At 44.3% G+C, this 12108-nt stretch overlaps 1 long non-coding RNA gene across 2 annotated transcripts in view; it reads right to left on the reverse strand.

Moving 5' to 3' along the window:
- Positions 1 to 3869: 3869 nt before the first annotated feature.
- The window catches only part of LOC148135181 (uncharacterized), a 36830-nt gene continuing 28591 nt past the window's right edge, over positions 3870 to 12108 (reverse strand). The window contains exons 4-5 of one of the 2 annotated variants that reach the window (XR_015755459.1): positions 11936 to 12070; positions 3871 to 6293 (exon numbers count right to left, since the gene is read on the reverse strand). This is a non-coding gene — a long non-coding RNA (uncharacterized LOC148135181). Of the gene's footprint in view, positions 12071 to 12108 lie in introns of both variants that reach the window. The other variant, XR_015755458.1, reaches the window with a different exon arrangement.

Below are 12108 nucleotides of genomic sequence, written 5' to 3' on the forward strand. Positions count from 1 at the left end.
ATCTGCACTCAGGTTCCCTGGTGATACAACCCTCTGAGTGATTGTCTGCAGAGATTTACAGAATCCACGAATCCCCATTGCATGGGTCAGGGTCAATGACAAAAGTTTCATTCTTTTAAAAATCACAACTCCTCAATTCCTGCATTTCACATAACTGCCATTTAAAAATATTAAAATAAAGAACATTCTAAATGAAGGCTTTAATTAAGTGAGCTGTGGTCAGTCATGTAGATCTGGAGGTTACCACATGTACAGACAGTGCTTTCTATCAGGTCAGTGTCAGGCACACAGACAGAATGAGCAAATAGATTCACATCTGAATTCACATCTCCCATCCTGGCAATCTGAAGCTGTGCTCACCCGTTCCGGTAAAGATCTCTAGAAAAAGGACATCAGAGCCAGGAGACTGGAGGTTGGCTATCGTGTTGCTACTATTTTAGAAAAGGCAGTAAAGAAAAGCCGGGAAACTAAATGCTGTTGAGCCTGACATCGGTGGGCAAGTTGCTGGAGGGAATTGTAAGGGACAGGATGTACATGTATTTGGAAAGGCAAGGACTGATTAGGGACAGTCAACATTGCTTTGTGCGTGGGAAATCATGTCTCACAAACTTGATTGAGATTTTTGAAGAAGTAACATAGAGGATTGAGGAGGGCAGAGCGGTGGATGTGATCTATATGGACTTCAGTCAGGCGTTCAACAAGGCTCGCCATGGGAGACTGGTTAGCAAGGTTAGATCTCATGGAATATAGGGAGAACTAGCCAATTAGTACAAAACTGGCTCAAAGGTAGAAGACAGAGGGTGGTGGGGGAGGGTTGGTTTTCAAACTGGAGGCCTGTGAACAGTGGATGCCACAAGGATCAGTGCTGGGTCCAATACTTTGTATTGTTTACATGAATGATTTGGATGTGAGCATGAGAGGTATAGTTTGTAAGTGTCCAGTTGGCAATAAAATTGGAGGTGTAGTCATCAGCGAAAGAGGTGACTTCCGATTACAACAGGATCTGGACCAGATGAGCCAATGGCCTGAGAAGTAGCAGATGGAGATTAATTCAGATAAATGCGAGGTGCTGTATTTTGCAAAAGCAAATCTTTGCAGGACTTATACACGTAATGGTAAGGTCTGACAAACTGTTGCTGAATATAGTAAAAATTGGAGTGCAGGTTCGTAGCTCCTTGAAAGCAGAGTCACAGGTAGGTAGGATAGTGAAGAATGCATTTGGTATGCTTTCTTTTATTGGTCAGAGTATTGAGTACAGGAGTTGGGAGGTCATGTTGTGGCTGTACAGGACATTGGTTAGGTCACTTTTGGAATATTGTGTGCAATTTTGGTGACCTTCCTATCGGAAGGATGTTGTGAAACTTGAAAAGGTTCAGAATATATTTACAAGGATGTTGCCAGGATTGGAGGGGTTGAGCTAGAGGGAGAGGCTGAATACGCTGGGGCTGTTTTTCCCTGGAGTGTCAGAGGCTGAGGGGTGACCTTATTGTGGTTTATACAATCATGAGGGGCATGGAGAGGGTAAAGAGACAAAGTCTTTATCCTTTGGTGTGGTAGTCCAGAACTGGAGGGCATAGGTTTATGTTTAGAGGGGAAAGATATAAAAAAGACATAAGGAGCATTTTTCCCCCGCAGAGGGTGCTACGTGTATGGAATGAGCTGTCAGAGGAGTGGTGGAGGCTGAAACAAAGGCATCTGATGGGTATATGAATAGGAAGGGTTTGCAAGAATATGGGCCAGGTGCTGGTAGGTGGGACGAGATTGGGTTGGCATATCTGGTCAGCATGGACGGGTTGGACCGAAGGGTCTGTTTCCATGCTGTACATCTCTATGATTCGAAGAGGGGCTGAATGGTCCAATCAAAAATTATCTGTGGTTCAAATCATAACATCCTTCAGTTTCTGTAATCCATTCTTGGTTCCATCTTGCAGGCTCTATGAATCCCGCTCCCTCTACCCTCCTACAGGACCCACGTCCCTTCCCATGTTTGCACCATCCTCCAGGTTCTGCAGCCCTTCCTACCTCTGTAAGATGGCCCGGACTCGACAACTCTTCCTTCCTCTGCAGTGTTCCCCAGAAGGGCATTTACAGAGTTAGGGAGGGATATTGGGACTGGAGGATTTTGCAGGTATTAGGAATATAGGGACTTGAGGAGGTTTCACAGTTTATGAGTGTTGCAGGGACTGGAGGAAGTTACAAAGATAGGGATGGTTTCACATTGGAGGATTCTGAAGGAGAAAAAAAAGTTTACATGGTTAAAGGCAGGATACTTAGCAGTGTGCACGAACAGAGGGTTCTTGTGTCCCTGAAGTTACCACCCCAAGTTGAGAGGGTATTAAGAAGGCATATGGTGTGTTGGCTTTCATTAGCGGGGGATTGAGTTTAAGAGATCCAGGATTTTGCTGCAGATCTATAGAGCCCCAATTACACCACACTTGGAATACTGTGAACAGTTCTGTTCACCTCATTATAGGAAGGATGTAGAAGCTTTAAAGACAGTGCAGAGGATACTTAGCAAGATGCTGTCTGCACTGGAGGGCATGCCAATTGAAGTTAGGTTGTGGAAGCTAGGGTTTTTCTGATCGTAGTGAAGAAGGAAGAATGGTGACATGATAGATGTGTGCACGGTAATGAGAGGCATCGATCACGTGGATAACCAGAGACAACTTCCCATGGCAAAATGGCTAGCACAAGGGGATTATTTTTAAGGTAATTGGCGGAAGATTTAGCTTAGATATCAGAGGTCCGTTATTTACACAGAGTGTGGTGGGTGCGTGGAATGGACTGCCAGCCGTGGTAGTTGATTCAGACACATTATAGACATCTCAGCAACTCTTCCATAGGCACAGCGATTATAGCAAAATATAGGGTATGTAGGTTAGTTTAGTCTTAAGAGTAGGATAAAAGGTCAGCACGATATCGAGGGCTGAAGGGCTTGTACTGGGCTGTCCGATTCTATGTTCTAAATAGGGAGGGTTATGAAGGCAGGAAGAGGTTTCGGAAAGCTGAAGAGGATGGGGTCTGAATGAAGAGATACAAAGAGGAGGCGTTGCTAAGGTTGTAAGAGGTAACAGAGACAGAGGGTTGTGGGGACTGGAGGTGGTTTCACAGGGAGGGAGGAGCATCGAGTCACAAGAGGTTACAGAAATGTGGAAAGCTGTAGGGCCTACAGGGGTTTCATGGAGCTAGGGACGTTGGGAGGGATGGATCAGTTTGGTAAGGATGTTGGTAGATTGGGGTGTTTTACACAGACAGGAATGTTTCAGGTGAATGGAGCTGAGTACAGAGATAAAGTGGGTTGTACTGATTGGAAAAACAAACAGACATATGGAGGGTAGTCGTGACTGAAGATGTTTATAGATACAGGAAGGCTGAGGTTCTGCAGGTTATTTAGATATGGAGGGTGTGGAATCATACAGATTTTCCATGTGATAAAGACAGCAATTTTGGTTGGAGACAGTTTCACAGATTAGGGAGCATTAGTAACCTCCTCCAGTTTGGTCAAAGTGGGAAGGGTTGTAGGGAAGGGTGATGTTTACACATGTAAGAGCTGGAGAAGATTATGGGAATGAGTAGATGGATGGAGACACTGGAGGAGCTTACATTGACAGGGTGGGTGCTGGCAATGAAAAGATATTACAGATAGAGGGTCTTGTAGGAACTGAATTGGAAGAGTCACAGGCAAAGGAATGACTTCTGCAGATTGGGAGTATTACAGGGACTGAGAGGATTGTGGGGTCTCCACAGATTGAGCACGTCTTTAAGAATAGAAGAGTTTATGTAGATACGGATAGCTTAAACCCAATGCATGCAGTCTTCATTTCAAGACCAGAGCCTTATTATCCCACATTAGCCAACGATCCCTAACCCTGCCAGCGTTTCCCTTTATCCCAATGGGGCATTCGGGTCCTGGATTCTTGAGATCACACTTTGAAAAGTCTCCCATTTGCCAGTTGTTCCTTTTCCTTCAAACAGACCCACCCGATCGATTAGAATCATAATGTGGAGGTGCCGGTGTCGGACTGGGGGTGGACAAAGTTAAAAATCACCCAACACTCGGTTCCAGTCCAACCGGTTTATTTGAAAGCACTAGCTGTCAGAGCACTGCTTCTTCATCAGGTGGTTGTGGAGCACAATGCTAAGGTACAGGATGGCAGTGTCATGGAATATAATATCAAACAAATTTAGTTTAAGCCTTTCATCTTTACAGTGATGACCAGCGCTTCCAAAGCGAGTTGGATTATAACTGGGCGTTGTGCAATTTTAAATTCACGGCATTGACGCTAGCCAGATCCTGCAGAATGGCCCCAAACCTGGCCCTGTTTCAGTTTTCCTCTTCAATTTGTGGACCTGCTGATCTTTTTCCATAAGTATATTAAAACGAAGACAGTTATGGGCACTGGACCCAAAGTGCTCTCTGAATGACACTTCACTCACTTGCCCGACCTCGTTTTCTGAGGGGAGGTCCAGTGTTGCACCTGCCTGAGTAGAGTAGGGCCCTCTGCATATTTATTTAGGAACATTCCTTGGACACATTTGAAAAATTGCCCTCCATCCAGGTCTTCTTATACTCTAGGTGGCCCAGTCAGTACAGGGAACATTAAAATCTCCAGCCTGCACTCCTCTATTATTCCTATAGTTATCTGCAATCTCTCTACACATCTGCTCCTCTGGTATCTGTTGGGTCTACAACAGTCTACAATACAGTCCCAACAAAGTGACCACCCCCTTCTTCTTTCTAACTTCTAACCATGTGGAATTTTAAATGAATATATGTTTTAAAAATTGGAATTAACAATCCATAAATAAGTATTGATAAAAATCCAAACACTTGACCTTCAGAGAAAGACAACAGTTCACTCTCACGTGGTCTGCACGACATACCCACAGCAAAGTGTTTGTCTCTCAATTACCCTGTGAAATGGGCGAGCCAGCTGCTTAGCTCAAGGGCAGCAAGGGAAGGGCAATAAAGGCTGGTCAGCCAGAGACACCCGCATCCCACACCTGATTTTTTAAAAAATCCATTCAGATTGGTCCCAGCACAGTTCCAGTGGAACAATGTCTGGCCAATCACGTTGGTAGATTTATGGACAGGGCTTTAAACTGACAGAGAGGATGCAGGGACAGGCTTCAGGTGAAAGGAGCTTTCCAAATCCAAAGAGAAAACGTGAACCATCAGAGCAGCACGGGGAATGTGACCGAAGACAACAGAAAGGAACAGGATGGGACAAAGTTTAACTAAAACTGTAGATCAGCAAATCCATTTGTGACAGGAAATTGTGGGAACGAGTAAATTATGTTTTTTATTAATGGACAATGTCTCTGCAACAAGGTAGATGGATTTGTGACACAGAGATAAAAGGGATTTAGACACCAGGGAGAACAAAAGGTGGAACATAAATATTCAATGGTTCACAACCTTGTGCAAACTCAGGCAAAATGGGCAACGCTAACAATGATGTGTAAGAAAGGCATTACAGAGAAACCATTTGGCATCAGATCATGGAGTAGAGTCAGTCTGAATGTAAATTCTGGCTACTACTTGCCAAAGACACAAGCAGCAGAACAGTTTTATGCACCGAACAGCATTTCATGGCTCATCACTGCAATAAATAGGAATTCATTGGAATTTTTAATAAAGGCATGGTGAACATTTAGTGAAAGGTCAATATTCACAAAGTCTGGGACAATCACACTGACAACTGTGATATTGGAAGAGGAGTTCAGAAAATTTTTTTCAGTGTTTCTTAGAATAACACATTGTGCAACTGGCGAGGGACGTAACTGTCTCAGAGCGACTGTTGTGTGATAAAACTTAGTGAATGAGTAATGTCACCTGGAGAGATCCTCTGGGAAATTGTGATAAAGTTCAGTTTAAAGAACTATAAAGTTTTAAAGTGAAACACAGAAAGGACAAGCTACAACTAGAAACAAAAATAGCCAATTACATGAGCTTGATGGAGAACTGACCAAGATAAACAGGCTGAACAGACTGAAATATGTGCCTGTAAATGAACAGTGGAAAACATTTGAAGGAGCTGTGTAAAATACTCAACAAAAGGACATTCCACTGAAACAGACAAAAACTCAGCAAGAAATCCCCACCGGTCCCTCACTCAGGACAAAATGGATCATATTAGATTATTAGGCTGAGAAGATCACCGGGCTTCCTGAAGTAGGGCTAATGCCCGAAACGTCGATTCTCCTGTTCCCTAGATGCTGCCTGACCTGCTGCGCTTTTCCAGCAACACATTTCCATCACCTGAGAAGATCACCACAAAGTACTTAAAATCCTGAAGTAAGAGAGAGTTTTAGAGTAAGTTTTAAAGGGATTGCAATGGGTCTGCTAGCAGGAGGAGGGCAATGGGAAGGGAAATCGTTGTCAAGGTTTATTGACACAATACGAACATGGAGACGTGAAGGTGCTGGAGGTGGTGAGAGTGTTACAGAGAGGGGCCAGGGCCTGAATGGTGTTACAAAGCCAGTATGAATTGCTGCAGTTGGAGGGGTTTGCAGAGGTAGGGAGAGACATATGTATTTTTATTGATTCATTCATGGGATGTGGGTGTCACTGCCTAGACCAGCATTCTTTGACCCCATGCTAATTACCCAGAGACTGCTGGGGCCCTGGTGGATATATTTAATACTTTGCTGGCCACAGGTGAAATGCTGAATGACTGGAGGATCGCTAATGTGGTTCCTTTGTTCAAGAAGGGCAGCAGGGGTAGGCCAGGTAATTACAGAGCAGATAGTCTGACAGCAGGGGGAGGGAAATTATTGGAAACAATTGTGAGGATAAACCGACACTTAAAGGTAAGGATCAACTCGGTTTAGTCATCACGGATTTGGCAGAGGAAGATACTGTCTGAGGAATTCAGTTCAGTTTTTTTTGAAATGGTGCTTAAGTATATTGATGAGGGCAGTGCAGATCATGTGGTTTACATGGGCTTGACTAAGTCCTTAAACAAGATCCAACATGGAAGGCTGGTCCAAAAGGACTGGATGACAAGGCAAGTTGGCAAATTGGATGCAAAATTGGTGGATAGAATACTTTCACCAGCGGGTGTACCACAGGGATCTGTGCAGGAACCAGAGAACATTAATAACTCGGATGTGAAAGCAGAAGGTATCGTTAGTCGGTTTGCGGATGACATGAAAGGTGAGGGTGTAGTCCACAGTGAGGGGGATGGTCTCAGGCTACAGTCTGATGTCGATTGGATGATAATCTAAGCAAAGTTTAGGTCTGATCGAAGTGAGGTAACACTCTGTGGGAGGTACGATAAGCGAAAGACAGACATAATGAATGGTAGGACCTTGCGGAGTACTGAGGAATACAGGAACCTTGGTGGACAAGTCCATAGATCCCTGAAGGTGTCAGCACAGGGAGACAGGGAAAGGCACCTCAACTGAGACCGGGAGAGGGACCCATATCCTGGTGGGGTGAATTGCGAGAGATGCTTGAGAGGATATAACCGAGTCTGGCAGGGTGTTGGACCTTAAATAAACATAGGCCAGAAAGAAGATTGAGGCTGGTACATGAGTTAAAGACAGCAATTTCAGCAGACAAGGCAGGCAAGAACATAGCAGGGAATGGAGGAAAACTGATGATTAAACTGCATTTATTTCAATGCAAGGGGCCTGACAGCTAAGGAAGATGAACTAAAGGCATGGATTGGAACATGGGACTGGGATATTATAGCTATTACAGAAACACAGCTGAGGGAGGGGCAGGACTGGCAGTTCATTGTTTCAAGGTAGAGATGCTACAGGAAGGGGAGGCAAGAGAGGACGTGTGGTGGTGGGTTTTGATTGCATGAATCATCACAGCAGTACTTAGAGAGGATATTCCTGTGGGATCGTCCACTGAAGCTATGTTAGTGGAACTGAGAAATAAGAATGGGTCATCATCTTGATACGATCAACTGCTGACCCCGAATAATCTGTGGCAGACTGAGGAACAAATATGTCAGGACATCTTAAATATCAACCATAATAATAAGGCTGTTATGGTACGGATTTTGAACTTTCCAAACCTCGACTGGGACAGCCAGTGTTCAGGGTTTGTAAGGGAGAAAATTGGTAATTTTATTCCAGAAAACTCCCAATCAATATGTAAATGGCCTGAAAAGAGAAAGGGGCAAAACCTGACCTCCACTTGGGAATTAAGGTAGGGAAAGGGACTGAGGTGTTAGTGGGAAAGCATTTTGCCAAAGTGACCACAGTTGTAGTAGTTTGAAAATAGCTTTGGAAAAGGACAGGCCTGGTCCACAGGTTCAAGTTATAAAATGGGGCCTGACCAATCTTGATCGTATTAGCCAGGAACTTTCAAAATGTGATTGGGGAAGGGAATTATTTACAGGAAAAGGGTAGTTTGGCAAGTGAGAATATTTTAAAAGTGAGATAAACTGATCGATCACCACCAGCATGTTCCTGTTTGTGTGCAGGTCAGCGCTGACAACATTCGGAAACACTGGCTGTCTATTGAGGGTCTGGTCAAGGAAAAGGGGGCACATGTCAGGTATAGTCAGCTGCATCAAGGGAATCCCTGAGGGTATACAGGGGCTGTAGGAATACACTTTGAGTAGAAAACAGGAATGGAGAAAGGCTAAATGAAATAGCCTCAGCAGAGAAGGAAAGGGGAATCCAAAAGTGATTGTATCAGTATATTAAGAGTGCACAAGTAACTCAGGACACATAGTGTCCATTAAAGATCAATGAGGCCATCGATCTGTGGAACTGCAGGATATTTGCTAAGATCCAAAACAATTTTTTCACTCCAGAACTTACTGTGGAGAAAGACTGGGGAACTCAGGGAACAAGAGTAATACATTAGACCACAATTGGAGTTCTCTGCAATTCCAGTCTCTCTGCTACAGGAAGGATGTTGTGAAACTTGAAAGGGCTCAGAAAAGATTAACAGGATATTGTCTGGTTGTTGCTGAATAAGCTGGGGTTACTGTCACTGGAGAATCGGAGACTGAGGGATGTCCTTACAGAGGTTTATATGAACATGAGCGGTATGGATTGGGTAAGCATTCAAGGTCTTTTCCCAGAAGTTGGGGAGTCCAAAACTAGAGGGCATAGGTTTAAGGTTAGAGGTGAATGGTTTACAGAGGGACTGAAGGGACAGCTTCTTTACACACATGGTGATGTGTGTATGGAATGAGCTGAGAGAGAAAGTAATGGAGACTGATACAATTACAACATTAAAAAGGTGTCTGGATGGGCATCTGAATAGTTATGGTGTAGACGTATATGGGCCAAATGCTGGAAAAGGGAATGGGATTTATTTAGATCTTCTGGTAAGCCTGGACGAGTTGAGGACCGAAGGGTCTGTTTCTATGCTGTATATCTCTATGACTTGAAAAGAGTGCATGTTATAGAAGAGGTGGTGATGGAGGTTTTAAAACTCGAAGCTATGGCAAGTCCCAGAACCTGATTAAGTGTACCACAGGACACTGTGGGATGTTAGGGAAGAAATTGTGGAGCCCCTAGCAAAGGTATGTGTACTACTGACAGCCATGTGTGATGGGCTGGCAGGCTGGAGGGTGGCATCATGGACAGTGAAGGAGGTTTTCTGAGATTACAAAGGGATCTTGATGAAGTGAGTGAATGGGCTGAAAAAGTGGAGATGGAATTCAATCTGAATAAATACGAGATAATGCATTTTGTACAACAAACGAGGGTAGAGCTTATACAATTAATGTTAAGGCTTCAGTTAGTGTTTTAGAGCAGAGGGACCTCTGGGTTCAGCTACATAAATCTTGAAGCTTGCAATCACAGGATGGATAAGACAGTGCTTGGCATGCCTGACTATTGCTCAGTCCATTGAGTGGAGGATTTGGGACGTCATGTTGAGATTGCGCAGACATTTGTGAGGAGAAAGTGAGGTCTGCAGATGCTGGAGATCAGAGCTGAAAATGTGTTGCTGGAACAGCGCAGCAGGTCAGGCAGCATCCAGGGAACAGGAGAATCGACGTTTCGGGCATAAGCCCTTCTTCAGGAATGAGGAAAGAGACATTTGGGAGGCCTGTTCTGCAATACTCTGTCCAGTTCTGGTCACCCAGTTAACAGGGAGGATATTATTAAGCTGCAGGGCATTCAGAAGAGATTTACCAGGATATTGCTGGGTATGGAAAGCTTGAGTTCTGAAAAATGGCTGGGTCGGCTGAGTCTTTTTTCACTGGAGCCTGGAGGTTGAGACATGATGCTATAAAGATTTATGAAAAAAAATGAGATATATAGGTCGATTTCATGGTAGTTGCCTTTTCCCCAGGATGGGGGAGTCTCAAGAGGCGGGGTCACATTTTTAAGGTTAGAGGAGAGAGATGTTCAAAAAAAGATATGGGGCAATTTATTACACAGAGGGTGGTTTGAGTGTGGAATGAACTTCCTGAGAAAGGGGTTGATGTGGGTACAATTACAACATTTAAAAGATATTTGGATAAACAGGTGAATAGGGAAGGGTTGGAGTGATATGGACCATCTTCAGATAGCTGGGAAGAGTTTAGTTTTAGATTATAGTGGGTATCAACTGAAGGGTCAGTTTCCATGCTGTATGGCTCTATGACAAGAATATGGTTTTATTCCATTATTGAAGAAAGGATCAGGGCTGGGTCCGCTGATGTGCATCATCTACATAAACGATTTGGTTCAAAATATAGGAGTGATTGTGCGAACGTTTGTTGATGATCAAATGAATGGTGTAGTGGGCAGTAAATACGGTTATCAAAGGGGATCGTGACCAACTGGGCCAGTGGACCAAGGAATGAAAGATGGAGTTTAATTCAGCCGTTGGATTTTGTTAAGACAAACCATGGACGACTAATACAGTTAATGGAAGGGCTCTGGGCAGTATTGTCCAACAGAGAGAGAGCAAGAGGTGCAGTTACATTGTTCCTTGGAAGTGGCATACCAGGTGGACAGGGTGGGGAAAGCGACATTTGGCACATTTGCCAACATTGGCCAGCACTTTGTTACATACATTAGGTATATTTGTAACATTGTCCTAAATATTTCCCTTGGGCAGAGGAGGCCACGGGGTGACCTTATAAAGTTTTACAAAACCATGCGGGGCCTAAGAATGGTGAATATCCAAGGGTAGGTGATTCCAAAACTAGAGGGTATAAACGGGAGGTGAGAGACCAAGGATTTAAAGAGGGAGCTGAGGGGGAACATTATCTCCACAGGATGGTGCATAGATGGAACAGACTGCCTCAGGCACATGGGAGAAACAAGAACAATTACAACATGGAAAAGACATTTGGGCAGGTACATGGAGGGGAGAAGGTTTGAAGAGCTAAGGGCCAAACGCAGGCAAATGAGACTCGTTCAGTTTAGGTAACATGGGCAGCATTGAGGAGTTGGACCACAGGTTCTGTTTCCATGCTGTATCACTCTGTATCCAGTTAAAGAGGATTACAGTACCGAAATAAGGCATGGTGTAGACACTGAAGCAATTTACAGCGATAGGGATGGTAATCTGGAGTGCAGTACATCTCAAATATGTGGAGGGACTAATCGGGAATGGAGTAGGTTACAGGGACAACTACTGTTATAGGAGTTAAAGATGACTGAAGACACTGGTGCACAAGCCATGCCATAGGTACAGTGTTGCAGAGTAGTGAGTCTTAGTACAGTGTTGGAGAGAGAACACAGAACAGAAAGATCCCAGGCAGCATTCCCAAGCTCTCGTCGGAGGCCTGCTTTAACCTCTGTTGTCCTGATGGTCACGAAGACAGCGCAGGCCTGGATTGATAACTCTGAACTCTCGATGCTGTCGCAGTGCAACATAGGTTAAAGTAGATGTGGTGATTGAGTCTGGGGTGTGCCTATACTGTGCTCCCCTCCAGCACTGTATCTATATCATGTCTTGTTAGCCGATTCTTGGAGCCCACTCATTGCTCCCTGCTCTGTGCACTGTGAGTGATCTTACCACACTGCAGGATTTATTGAAGGCTCAAGAACCCCCTTCCCTTTGTCTCTCTGGCTGACCAACCATCTTCAATGGGGTGTTGGATGAGACGTCCGGCAGTTGGGAAATCTATTCGGTCAAGAACTTCCTGAGTACCTAGAGGAGACAGAGAGATAGACAGAATTGGAAATTAG

The sequence above is a fragment of the Chiloscyllium plagiosum genome, unplaced genomic scaffold (genome assembly GCF_037043375.1).
Source record: "Chiloscyllium plagiosum isolate Xiang-an unplaced genomic scaffold, Cpla_swu_hap1 HiC_scaffold_51, whole genome shotgun sequence".
Taxonomy (NCBI): domain Eukaryota; kingdom Metazoa; phylum Chordata; class Chondrichthyes; order Orectolobiformes; family Hemiscylliidae; genus Chiloscyllium; species Chiloscyllium plagiosum.